This window comes from Equus przewalskii, chromosome 14 (assembly GCF_037783145.1).
Source record: "Equus przewalskii isolate Varuska chromosome 14, EquPr2, whole genome shotgun sequence".
NCBI lineage: Eukaryota > Metazoa > Chordata > Mammalia > Perissodactyla > Equidae > Equus > Equus przewalskii.
Genome location: NC_091844.1, coordinates 79,309,130 through 79,323,321, shown reverse-complemented (window position 1 = coordinate 79,323,321; position 14,192 = coordinate 79,309,130).

Below are 14,192 nucleotides of genomic sequence, written 5' to 3'. Positions count from 1 at the left end.
CAGCATCGCGACAGGCCCCCTAGCATTTTTGTGACTTCTGAAGACACTTGGGCTTTCCCTGAAGTCTGCTGATAAGATAAAGACAAAAGACGAGAAACATATAAGCTGTTAGGATTTATGTGCCATGAGAGCTCATGAGCTCCTCCAGAAATCCAGTTCCTTACTTTACAAGCGATTTTGTTTTAACTATTAATATGATGCCCTCTAATCAAAACTCCAGACTTCTGGCCATGAGAAATGCAAATTCTTTTCCTTCACTGTATATTAATTTTCTATTGCTGTTGTAATAAATTGCCACTGGTTTAGTGGCTTAATCCAACACAAATTTATCATCATAAATATCAGTTCTGTCAGTCAGAAGTCTGACACAGATCTCAGTGGACTACAAACAAGCTGTCAGTAGGGTTGCGTTCCTTCTAGAGGTTCTAGGAGTAAATCCATTTCCTTGCCTTTTAAAGTCTGTAGAAGTCATTCACATCCCTTGGTTCATGGCCCCCTTCCTCCAGCTTCAAAACCAGCAACACTACATCTCTCTCACCCGTCTTCTGTTGTCACATTTCTTTCTCTGACCTTCCTCTTCTGCCTCCCTCTTCCACTTTTCAGGACTCTTCTGATAACGTTGAGTCCACTTGGACACTCCAGGATAATCTCTCTACTTTAAGGTCAGCTAATTAGCAACCTTAATTGTGTCTACTGCCTTGACTTCCCTTTGCCGTGTAACCTCACATATTCATAGGTTCCAAGGATCAGGACATGCACATCTTTGGGGCAGCCATTATTCTATCTAATACAGTTTGACTTTAGATCTTTTTCCAAGAAAAGAAACAACCTCAAAGAACCAGGTTTTGCCATCAGTGAGAAGGCAACTAAACACTTCTTGAGCAGCTGTCATATGTCAGTCACTTTACATTTGTTCACTCATTTAAACCTCAGAACAACACCCTCTGGTGGGTTAGTAGAAAGACCTCCCTATTTCTGTAACCCTAGCATAGACCTTCATTGTGTCACATAAATTCTGAGACCCTAGAAAAAAAGAAAACTGTGAGAGAACAGAAAGCAGAGAGTCTGTGATAGAGAAAGTTGAAAAGTACCTTTTTTAATTTTTTTATTTTGATTTAATTAATTAATTAATTTATTTATTTAAAAGCTGGCACCTGAGCTAGCATCTGTTGCCAATCTTCTGGGTTTTTTCCCTTCTTCTTCTCCCCAAAGTCCCGCAGTACGTAGTTATATATTCTAGTTGTAGGTGCTTCTGGTTGTGCTATGTGGGATGCTGCCTCAGCGTGTGTTTGATGAGTGGTGCCATGTCGGCGCCCAGGATCAGAACCGCCAAACCCTGGGCTGCTGAAGCAGAGTGCGTGAACTTAACCACTCGCCACAGAGCAGGCCCTGAAAAGTACTATTTTAAGTGTGATATATTACTTCTAATATTTATTGATCAACATATATTTATCATTTCCTGCGCTGCATACTTTTTATTTATGCATAATATTAATTAATTCTTACCAAAACACTAATTGGTAGTATTATCTGTGTGTTAAAGAAAGAAAAAAATTCAATAGGGAAATATGTTCAATGACATATCCTAATAATTGGCAGAATTATCATTTGAACCCAGTTTTCCTACTTGAAAATATATGTGTTGGATCATTAGGTAAACTGTCTCTGATATGTTGGGCCACAGGGCATCTAGTGAAGACTAAAGCTTGAAAGGATTTTAATTTAAATTTAAAACAACATATTTCAGCCATATCATAAGCTTTGTTTGGCCTCCAATGACAATTTCTTTTAAGGAGAAAACTCTCTTTTGGAAAGGCAAGCATAGGATATTCACGGGGGAAAAACAGGGCTTTTAGCCCAGCCGAGGGGCAGAGGTATGCATTTGGGAAGAGCTGATGACTGAACAACCAGGAGGAAGAAAGATACGTGTTCCAAACAGAAAACAGCATGCAGAAAGGCACAGAGATGTCAACCTCCATAGAATATGCAAGAAACTGCAATGTTAGTACTAATGGAAAATCAAATGTGAGAAAGGAAATGAAATAGGATGGGTAGACAGAGACCAGAACATTTAGGTCTTTGAATATCGTGCTTGCATTTGAAGGTTCTGAACAGAGAATTAACATGTCCAGATTGATAGGTAAAAAAAATGTCGGGCAATTGCGATCGAGGGAGATTGGGAGTTACATGCCATGAAGAGACCTATTAGGCTGATGCCAGGGCCTAGAGAAGAAATATTAAAGCTTGAGCTAAGATGAGTTGGCAGTGGTGGAGAGAAGGGACGAAACTGGGCACCATTCAGGGAATTTTAGAAGCTCAGCCCCTGAATCAAGCTGGCCTCCTCCTGAGGCAGTTGGGCTGTTCTGTTCCCGGGATAAGTGGCAACTTCTGTGAGCAGGCTGGTGCCTGCGGTGAGGCACACTGAGGTGACCTCACAGGTCCCTTTTTTCCTGAGACTTGAATTGAATTGCTCTGAAGTGCCAAACCTCCTCTGAAGAGGCGTAATTTAGAGCCTGTCTTAGCCTTGCAGCAGTCCTCGGCCTTTCTAGAGGAAGATTATATTTTCCAACTGAATTCACTAAGGGTTGTTTTGGTTTTTACGTCAGGTCCATGATGGAAACTCTGGGTAATGCTCTCATTCTCTCACTGGATTGCACACATTTCACACTTTGTTTTTTGTTTGTTTGTTCAAGGAGAAAAACATCCTTGGAATGGGGTGGGGGTGGCACACAGGATCAAGCTAAGTACATTTTTACATTTCCTTGCTAATGGCTTGACAGCTCTTCACAAATGGATAAAGATTTTACTGAAAACAAAAGGACAAGCTTTGCCCTTCAGCTAAACAATGGGGCAGACCTACCATTTTACAATTTCTCTGAACATGCAATTATTTAATCACTACCTAGTTGCACAATCAGTATTTACTGAGTGACTCATTCAACGAACAAACATGTTTTGGACCCTTCCATGAGTCAAACTCTAGGGAGGGAGTCAGTAGTTACACGGCTAAACCACACATGTGACTCAGCCTCTGATCTTCAGTTCCTTCTCTGTAAAATGGGGATAATATGAACTAATGTAGTAAGCACAGTGTCAGGCAGAAATGATTAAGTAGTGGCACACCCGAACCTACGACATTGGGCTGGGAAAGGTTAGAGAGAACGTTTGATTTAAATATTATTGTAAAGAAGGATCAAGGCATCAATTTTCTGCCCAAACAGAGTTCGTTTCTGTCTGAAAGTGGAATAAACCCCCCTTTAGACACAAAGCACACAAGCAGCAGGTGGTAGCACGGAGCATTCAAAAAAGAAAGGAGCAGCTGTGGGATTTTGCAAAGGTGAGACTTTATGCCCAAGGCAATGAATAATTAGAGACAAGCATATATAATTCTTTTTGGAAAGAATAGAAATAATAGTGTGATTAGCGACAATTTGCACATGTTGAGAGCTGTCTGTATGCCAGGCACCATGCTAAATTCTCCTCCTAGAATGATTTCAATTTTAATCTTCACAATACTTAATCATTATTAGTTTCTCCATTTTACAGATAACTGAAGCTTAAAGAGGTTGTGTGCTTGTCCCATGTTGCACACCTAGTGTATTAATATGAGTTGCGTTGGTGCTCTACAGGCCAACTCTAGAGTGTGTTGGTCACCATATTTTGTAATATAAAACCTTAGCTATATTCTTGACTAAGCTAAAAAGACTAAACGTTTCTTCAAACGATCCAAAAAGTGAAAATAAGTATACACAGACCAATGAGGAGCAGCAACAATATGAAACACATGCAAGAGTGTGAGTAGAATTGGACAATGCCAAAAATGAAGTGAAAAAGAATTTTCTTATCATTTTCATCCATTCTTTAGTGAGGAGCTGTTTAGAAATTGGTAACAGACTATTACCTCACAATAGATTTTGTGTATCTATGTAGTGCGTGAAGATGTAGAAAGACAAATTTTAAAAAATAGATACGTAAACCAGATCTGATTGTAAAAGCTTCCCCCTTGGAATATTTCGTGGGTCAGTGTAGGGACAGTAAGTACATACAATGGCCAGTTTCATATCTTTGCATAGATAAGGACATATGGGAGAAGTAGACAAGGCAAAATTTTCCTAAGTACTTGTGGGTTTGCCAGGCGAAAAGATGGGAAAAGAGATAGATAGCCTTTGCTTTGCAGAGCACATACACGAGCCATTTAGAGAAGGTGGAAAGCTAAATTCTCTCTGTAAAAACAATGAAGGGGACTGAACTGCAAGGAGGCTTTGAAGAGGCATGGTGGGCCTGAGCATGGCTGGGTCCTGGTGCTCTGAGAAAGGCAGCAAAGAGAAGGACTTTCAACTGGTGAGATGCCAGAAAGAGGGGCATCTCACGATGTTAAGGAAAAATACATGATATAGAGTGTAAGACAATTTTGATTTTTATTTTACTTCTGTATTGTTTATAATGAACTCTAGCTACTATATTCTTCCACTAACTAAATTTATATACTTAATTTTATGGTATGCCTAATATTTAATTTTATGTTGTTTGCAATGCTGCAAATTAAAATCCAATCACTGCCCCAAGTCTGTTTTATACACACAAACATCTCTTCAGAGAAATCATACAGCACAAATCGTGTCCCACTCCTGGAGGGGTGAGGAGACAACAAACATGGGACATGAGGGTATAGTGCAAGCAGAAACTTGGATCAGTTTCATCCAAATCTCAAAGGACAGATGACCACAGCTAAGATCTGTTCCCCACATTAATTTCACTAAATAGCTAAATTACATGATAAACGTCATAAGATCCAAACAATCTTTTTGTCATATTCTTAAAATCCTAAGCAGAAAGAAACTTCCAAAAATTATTTTACGCAGGTATCTAAAGAAACTGACTTAGAGCACTGAATAAGAGAAGCAACTTTGAAGTCAGAGAGTCTGGGATTGCAGCTGAGCAATTCCGCTGGTTAATCCTGTAACCTGGGGCGAGTTATTGAACTTCTCTAAATTTTAGTTCCTCATTGGTACAATTAGGTTACCAGTACTTCTATCACAAGGTTATTGTGAGAGTTAAATGACATAAGAATGTAAATTAATTAGAACGAAATATATTGAAGGCACTATTCTAGAGAACGGTACAAAGATTTGGGTAAACCAAATTATCAGCCCTCAAAACAGTATAAAACCCAAGACAGCTGATGTGCCCAAGTAACAGGAACATCCCAAAGTGCTCAAAGGACATGTGTGTGGAAAGCATTTTGTCAACTCTAAAATATGTAATTTTTAATGCTGCTCCTTTCTAAACAATACAGGGCTACATTGTAAATTCCTTGAGACATAGAGCTATATCTGTTTTGTTCACCATGAAATAGCCAGAACTGTTAATTACCCAGGAAGGATTTTTTAATTCAATAAAACTAAAAAGCAAATATCTTCAGTGGACAACGGTGGCTGAATTTAAAGTCTCTTCCTGGCACTCTAAAAGAACTGAATGGAAAAAAAAAAATCATAAAGCATTTAGAGCACCATCAGCCTCACAGAAGAGAAGAAATATGGGAACGGGTTTTCTGGAAGAATTGCCCTTCATTGCTGAGGATGATGAATGACAAGGCTTCAGGCAGATCGGATAACCTGTACCAAAGGGAGCAGTACCAATATGTGAGGGTTCATTAGTGAGCCCATGGTCCCATCGGCACAGCATCACATGTCACAGGAGATGTCACAGGTCATGAAATATAGGCACTTGCAATTCCCCACTGAGATTGTGTTTATGTTGAATTATTTACCACCAGATTTCCTGACAGTGGGAATAGGTTAATAATGTGGTTTTTGTATGGGGGGGGCGGGGTCCTCAAATTGTAATTAATCCATCTCTAGGAGATCGAATGGGTCTGACAGAGCCACAGTCCATAAATTACTACAATTAGTGTCTTTATGGCATCATGCAAGTTTCATGGCATGAAAAACCACATTTCCAGAAAGAACAGTGAGTGAAAAACACTGTGGAATAGATTGCTATGATTCCTGTTAAGGTGGCATTTCTTTTAGGCTACATTAGGTCCAATCATTACAGTGAATACTATCCACTGGGGATATGGATGACAGAATTTTAAAGTAGGCAAAAGTGAGATGGCTTTTCATCCAAGAGTGAGTTCTAGCCCCAGAAACGATACATAGAGAAAACAGCTATGTGAGAAATACGATTTGAGTATATAGACTCAATAACTCGTGACCTTTCAAAGATTTTCCTTGTCACCTTTGGGATGGAGCCCAAACTCCTCAGCCTAATGGAGAATGTAGGGCCTTCACTCTGCTGGCTCCTGCCTCCTTCTCCAGCCTTATCTCTCAGGGTCCTCACTTAAATATTGCAGTCTCGGTTGTACCAAACTGTCTGCAGTTCCCAAAACACACCATGTTTTATGTCTGGGGTCGTTTATCTTCCTGTCTCCTGTGCCCGGAATTCTTTCTTTCCCGTTCTGCCTGGCAGAGCTGAATCCTTAATGATTCCATTAGAAGGTTGCCACCTCTGCAAGCCTTTCCCAGACCTCCTCAGGAATGGCTGCTCACTCCCTCCTCTGTGCCACCGGTTGTCTCTTGACTCACCTTTCTTATAATTCCAGTACCCTGCGCTGCCACTGTGAGGGTTCTATGTCTCTCCACCATCAGGCCATGAGCTCTTTTAGGACAAGGACAATGTCGCATTCTTCCCTTTTTTCTCAAAGCCTGGCAGAGGGACAGGAACATGGCCGGTGCTCTGACGATGTGGCTCTGATCAACATAGGGGATGCCACAAATCCCAGGAACTCTCAAAATCATGCATACCAAGTAAAACAGATATGAATCCCAAATTAGACATGAAAACACAGTATTGATTTTGACATAAGATGAAAGGACAAAAGATGCAACAGAAATGCTAATTTTGTCCTATAGGGCTTGAAATGGCCACTATCATTGAGCAAGGTATATATCAAACTCATGACATATTTGTGGGTAATTTGTGCCTTCTATCTGGAATTTTCTCACCTCTGCATGTCCAAATGTCACCCTTAAGTCAAGGTCCAGTTCATTTACCAGCACCCTGTGAGGTTTTCCAAGTCAGCTTCAGGAGGACCTCATCCTACCTTTCTCTGGGTCCTTTTGGTACTTTAATTGCTTTTCTCCTGTGGCACTTATAGCTATCACCCTTACATTGTAATTATTTATGTAAATTATTAAGACTGATGTCTCCCACTAAATTAGAACTTAGTAAGGGCAGTATTCTGTGTGCTCTGCTTTGATTATCTATTACTGCATGACAAACGACCCCCAAAAAGTTGCTTAAAACAACAACAATCATTTATCTTTCATGGTTTCTAGGGGTCAGGAATTTGGGAATTGCTCAGCTGGGCAGCTCTGGCTTGGAATTTCTCATGTAGTCATAGGCAGAAAATGGCTGGAGCTAGAGCAGCGGAAGGCTAAAGCAGCTGAGGGCTCATGGGGCATCTCTGCTCTTCAGGTATTCTTAGTACCTCTACAGGTGTTTTCTACACATGAGTTAGTTTGGGCTTCCTCACAAGATGGAAGCCTCAGACTTGTTAAATGGCAGGGCAACACTGCCAAGGCAAGTGTCCTAAGAGAGCCAGAAGCTGTATTGCTTTTATGACCTAGCCTCAGAAGCCAGAGTGACTATACTCTATTAGCTAATTCAGTCACAAAGACCTAAATTCAAGGGGGGAGGGTATACATTCTACCTCTTGACAGGGGAGAGGGAAAGTTCTGGAGGAACATGTCGGTCAGGACATATTTTGTGGTCATTTTTGGAATATGCAATCTGTTTCATGCATAGTTTTTATCCTTATTCCCTAACACTGGTTCTATGTGCCTGGACTTGCCCTCAATAAATATTTTTTGAATGGATGATTTAATGATTGCTGAGTTACAATAACATTGACTGGTACTAATTATTTGAGCCAACCTATTTCCCTTATCTAATTCTCAGCTATCATTCAGCTGCTTGTCCAAAAGAAGGAGAAAAGCAGAAGATGAATGTTTTATTGACCCTAGTGCTTAGGAAGAATTGAGTATATGTTACTTCTCCCAAACAAATTCAGGTCAGGTCAAGCAAATGTCAACTTCAATTATTTTAGTAGTTATTTGAGCAGCTATTGAGAAAAAGTAACTGTTTATTTTTCCTCTCACTTTCCTAAAAGAGGAGTTTTTTATTTACAGTTCTAATATCTACCCAGTTGATAGAGGCTTCTAAGTATATCAGCAATTTTTTATTACTTAAGGTGAGAATTTCCATAGCTGAAGTATTAATAGTTGCGTGTATAGGTGTGTATTATGTGTGTGTGTGTATTAGTTGTTAAGGCAAACATTTTTTCCCCCTCTGGTAAGAGTAGAGTTCATTGAGTTCAAGAATGTTCTGCATAGTTCTTCTATGTATTGAAACACATATTTGTGTGGTATGGGTGGGGGTGTGTGTATTTGCGTGTAATTTTAGAATCAAAGAAACATATTAAAACACACAGCATACATATTTGAGCATAAAACCTAAAGTAACAAACTCTTGTACTGTTTTTTTACAATTTCTCTGTCCAAGACTAGCAATTTGAGTAACTGACCACCTTTTACCAGAAATTACACTAAAATGTTGTCTCCTCTCATAAACTGTCAGTTTCTTGAGTGCAGGGATTATGTCTGATGTTTGGCTATCACCTGCGCAGAGTCTCTACGCTGAGAGCCCAGCTGACCAAATAAGCATGAATGCAGGTGAGACCAGCAAAGCCCCCTTGGCATCTGAAAGGACAAAGATCACAAAACCCAGCCACGGGTTGTTGATGAATTATAACAGACAAAGCCTTGTTTAACGCTTTGGGACTAAAGGGTAAACACAAACACAATATAATATTGTCTGAATGTTTACCTCTTATTGTAAATTTCTTTTTCTACCATGGACATCTTGAAAAAGGTATGTAAAATTTAGCGGGCAAACATTACGAACTACACATCCTGTTCCAGGAGATTCCAGTCCCTTGTTCAAGCGGGTAAAGGAGAGGGACCCTTCAGGATGGTACAACTCAACACCAAGTTGAGGCTTAGTCTTCAGACAGGTAAAACTATCTAGCATTTTCTACCTCGTAAGATAATTAAAAAGATGAAAACATGTAATATCTACAAGAGCACTTTAAACTTCAGTGAGTACAATCCAAATATAAAAGATTGTCACGAAAGATTAAAACTGTATTTGTCCTGCACCAATTTTAAGTACTGCTAGCTAGCACTCAAGACCCTCTGAAATCAGACCCAGAACTGCCCACCTATTTTTATTTCCACTCTGTTCCTTTGGTTCTAAAACCAATTATTCTCTCCCACATATACCAGGTTCTTACCCAAGTCCTGCCCCTTCCTTCCACCTCTCAGTTTTACTATCTGGGATTTTCTCCCATCTTTCCTATGCTGATGGAAATTCTATCAATTTTACCAATTTTTTAAGTCTCAGCTTCAATTTCATTTCTTCCCATGTATTTTTCCCTTTTATGGATTGTGTAGTATAAATAAAAGGTGTAGCATAATAACTAGGTACCAGAATATCTGGAGTTAATTTCATTGGGGCAGTTCATTAGTTTATAGTCCTTGGTCAAAACCCTTGGCCTTCCTCATAGAGAATGAAGCTAAGTGATATCCCTCACTGGGTCTCATCAAACCATATCAATCAGTCAATCAACCCCAGACACTATACTAGAAACTGCAGGAAATAAAAATGAATGTGACAAGTGTACTGGCCCTTAAGAGATCAGAATCTCCTAACAGAAACAGATAACTAAACTAACAATAATACCATTGAGTCCTGGGTATACGAGGCTCTGGGGGAACAGAATAGCCTGCCAGATATTTTCAGCAAAAATATTTATCTTAATAAGAAGACAGATCTACACCCCTGCTAGTAAGGAATGTTTGGATAAACATGGAAGTCTGAGTTCACTTGCCATAGGTTGAATATCTGCCTCAGGAGAAATGCAAAAGCGTAGGAAAAGCTCTTTCAACTCAGCGTAGCATGTCGGTCGGTGTGCACCACTTCCCCTGCACCATTCCTCAAAGGTGGTGTGCTGTGGATGCTGAAGGAAGAGGTGGAGGGCGGTCAAGATCAAGCGTCTTCTGGGTAATGGAGACAGAAATCGTGCCCACTTCCCATTTCGAGAAGGTGGAAGCAGAGTGAGTGATTTACCTTGTTTTAATGCAAGCAGATGGCGAGGTCATGGGAAACTGTTTAAAGCATTAGTGAACTGTCTCTTCAAATTAGGGAGTGTTGAGAATTAAAAGACTTCTGAGAAACCCTCATGACTCACAAGATTGTATGTTCTCACTGAGTGATCAGGCATCTAACTCCCTGAACATTAGACCTCAAGGAATATATAAAGGCATGGCTGATTGCTTTAATGAAATGCAGGTATTTGGACTCAAGGTAACGTGTAGTGAGAGAGATACAACCACACAGCAAGAATTTCCCATTGAGAACCCTCCACTTAACGGAATCAATAGGCTCTGAGGAATTGCAGGGGCATCTGGTAGAAACAAAGTAACAATTTCTGAAGAAGCTTTGAAATGTGGGTTTAATCATGTTCCAAGGTTTCTTGGGCTTATATTCGGAAGTGCAACATCTTTATATATTTGAATGATTAAGCGTCTACCCTAAAAATGCAACTTGGCTTTAAAAGGAATTAATTGATCTAAAATCTCCTGGGGCCTGTGCCTATATATATATATATATATATATATACTTTAATCACATAAGTCATTTAAACAAATCAAATAAAATAACAAAGCAAAATGGAAAACTATGACCTTGTCTAGACTATAGAAACCATTATTTACCTAATTAGGGAAATAGCTTTATATTATGGTCCTTTTTAGTAATCACAAAAAAGATAAGAGATAACAGATATGTACACTAAATCAAGATTTGCGTGTTTTATACAAGAAGATTTTAGCTTGGCAATTTAGGGTTAACATGAAAAAGAATGCTAGACCTGAAAAGGCCATTGGCCATTAACCAATTCAAATCCAGTTTGTTACAGATGAGAAAATGAGGCCAGACAGAGGAGGCGACTGTCTTTAGGTATGCAGCGATGACTGACAGAGAACATACCTTAACTCAGGAACAATAGAATAGCCATAATTTCAAATCCAGGTCTGATATTATCTAGCTCAAATTACATAGCCTTTTTAACCCTCAATTTCTGTATAAGCATTTTCCATGAAATGCATCCAATAATACATAATCCACTGATTTAAATAAAAACACACATAGTGACTACCAGAGGAAGAAAAGAAATCTAAACCCAACTGGTTTTTTTCACTGAATACAGCAAACCAAAAATTGGTTTAAATTATTCAGAAGCTAAAATGATCCTCTATGCAGATAATATCAGAATTAAATTCTGGTCTAATTCAAATGATTATTATCACAGTCTTACCATCTGGAAATCCATTTTCTCTAAATAAAATTTAGCATGAAATTGAGATTTCTGTAAAAAACACAGTAGTTACTTTCTTAATCTAAAAGGTGAGATCGATAGCATAATTTCATAACATTTCAATAAAAAAATCCTCAATCTTAAAATAATTAAACTTGTTGCATGAGTTAAAGTACCCCAGATTTTAAAACTAATCCTTAAAAGAAGTTGGGTATTTTCCATTCCTCAGGAAAGCTTCCTTGATTAGGATACAGAATTCCTGAGGAGGAGGGAAAGCGAATGCTTCCTTGGAAAGGTTTGTGCCTCAGCAACAGGGATCTGGGTGTTGGGAGCCAGAGACAGTGGCAACCTTTGGTTGGCAGGAAGTCCAAAGCAGAGTGTGCAAAGTAGATGAAATCTTCCAGCATAAATTCAAATGATAATCAAGAGCAATGTTCTAGTAGGCAGTACCTGGCCGCATGAGAACCTAAGCGCCAAAAGAAAACTGTAGAAAATGAGGAGAGGCTTAAGATTGTGAACTGTTTCCTCTTTCCCGCCAGTTCAGTGGTGGCTGGGGATCCAGATCTGGTGCTTCGGGAGAAGGCTGCATGAACTCAGAACGGTGTTTGGGCTCTAGTCAAGCAGCACAGGGACCAGAATAAAATTCTTACCTCAACGGAGACAAGGCAAGTCTTCCCTTGGGAAAAATATGTTGGTGCTCAAGGAGAATTACAGATGCACTCAGGAGGGAAAAAGAGGCTCTCCTGGGTGAAGTTACCAGATTTGTTACAAAAAGAGGGAAAGAGAGAGTAGGATATAAAGAAAGCCAAAGGAAGAATATGAAAAAGTGGAGGAAAGAGGGAGAGGAAGAAGAAATTAGAGAAGAGAAAGGATGGATCTTAGAAATTCAGATATTCTTAGAGCAGACAGTAGAAGATGACAAGACATCCCAGTTCTGTAGGACTCACAGTTCTCACTCCAGATGTGAGCCTGGTACAGTGCAGGTACGTGGAATTCGCCACGGGAGATGGAGTGCTTGCTCAGCCACTTACTAGATGGATACCATTGAGTGGATCACCTTATCTCTCTATGCGTCAGGTTTCTCTTTGTAAAATTCAGATAAAAATATCGCATTCACAGTCTTACTGTGAACACCAAGAAGTAATGTACACGAAAGTGTTTTGTAAACCACAAATTGTCAGGGCCGTGACCATTATTATGCTACTTGCAGATCACATAATGTTTATCGATGTTTTCCTTCACTCTACTTCTTTCTAAACATAGTTGCTAAGAATTGGTTGCGAATGGATAACCAAGAAACTGGGGTGTATCCTCACAAATTTGGGGCTGACACTGGGATTAAATGCCAATGCAAATGTGACCTTCAACCTGCCCTATTTCAAAACTTCCTGCCCATAAAATACACAGAGACCTTCCTGCCAGTATGTATCAGGAGGCAGGGGTGCTGTGGACAAGAGTCTCAAGCCCTCAGTTTTCTTAGTTAAGTGGTAGAAGGAAACTGACTGATGGTAAATGCCAGTAAAATACACCCTTCCACCTTTCTGCTGCTATGTAGTTCAAATTCTGGGTTTTGTGTCTCAAATACTAACCTTCTTGGTGTGTTCATAAATATTAACCAGTAAAAAAGAGAAATGCATTTTTTTATGTTTGTTGCATTTGAAGTGAACAGTTTAAAAACTGTTTCATTGATTTGAATTTTTTTTCAAACCAGCTTGAAGACAGAGCTAGAACCTGGGAGACTGAAGTTTTTTCACAGCTCTAGCCAGTAGACCATAGCATTTGAAATCTGTGAGGCTTATGTGAAATTTGGCCTTCATTGTATATAAATGGGAAACTGAATGGGAAGGTGACTTGCCCAAGGACACCAATGATCAACCAGCAGATTGGGATAAGGATCCAAATCTCCAGTATTCATGGCACCAGCCTCCAACTACTGTGAGCTCTTCTAGAGCAAAAGTTGATTCTCAATCTTGGCTGCATATTAGAACTGCCTAGGAACTTTTTAAAATCCCAATGCCCTAGCTAAACCACACACCCGAGAATCCCTGGGGACGGGACCCAGGCATCGTTACTTCTTGTAGCTACTCAGCAGAAAAGTTTGAGAATTATTGTTCCAGAGTCATCCTTTCCAATGCCTATATCAAAACACAGAATTTTGTATTAATGCAAATAATGGCTCAATTTACGGAACACTTGCTCTGTCCTGGGTGCTGTGTCAAGCACTTTCCCTGCTTTATTCCATTTAATTCCTCACTGCAGTCTTATCAAGTAACTGCTACTATTATTTCCATTTTACAGCAGAGCAATCTGATGCTTATCCAAGGTAAGCAAGGTCGTGTAGCTCTAAACATAGAGCTCTTATGGACTAGGATATACTACCTCCCTAATTATAAATGATGCCAGGTGTTATCCTTTGGGAGAACGTTGGCTTTTGCATAGCATCCCAAAGGCTATTTTCAGGAAAACATAGGGCCACCACACACAGTTTTGCTTCAGGGTTTGTTCCACTTGATTCTGTTGGCTACCCAGATGCTAAGACTTCATGGCACATGTCCACCCATGTCATCCTGATCTAGCTTCTCACAGGAGTACCTGATGTCCAGCCCCCAGATCTTATTTGCTGCCCCCTCCAAAGTCAAACCGAAGGAGGATAAAACTATGTAGGGCGAGAAATGGCTCTCTATCATAGTTATTTTAGGATTGTTTTTATAAAAAGAAGTCCAAGGACAAGTTCTCAGAGGTCTTGAAGTTC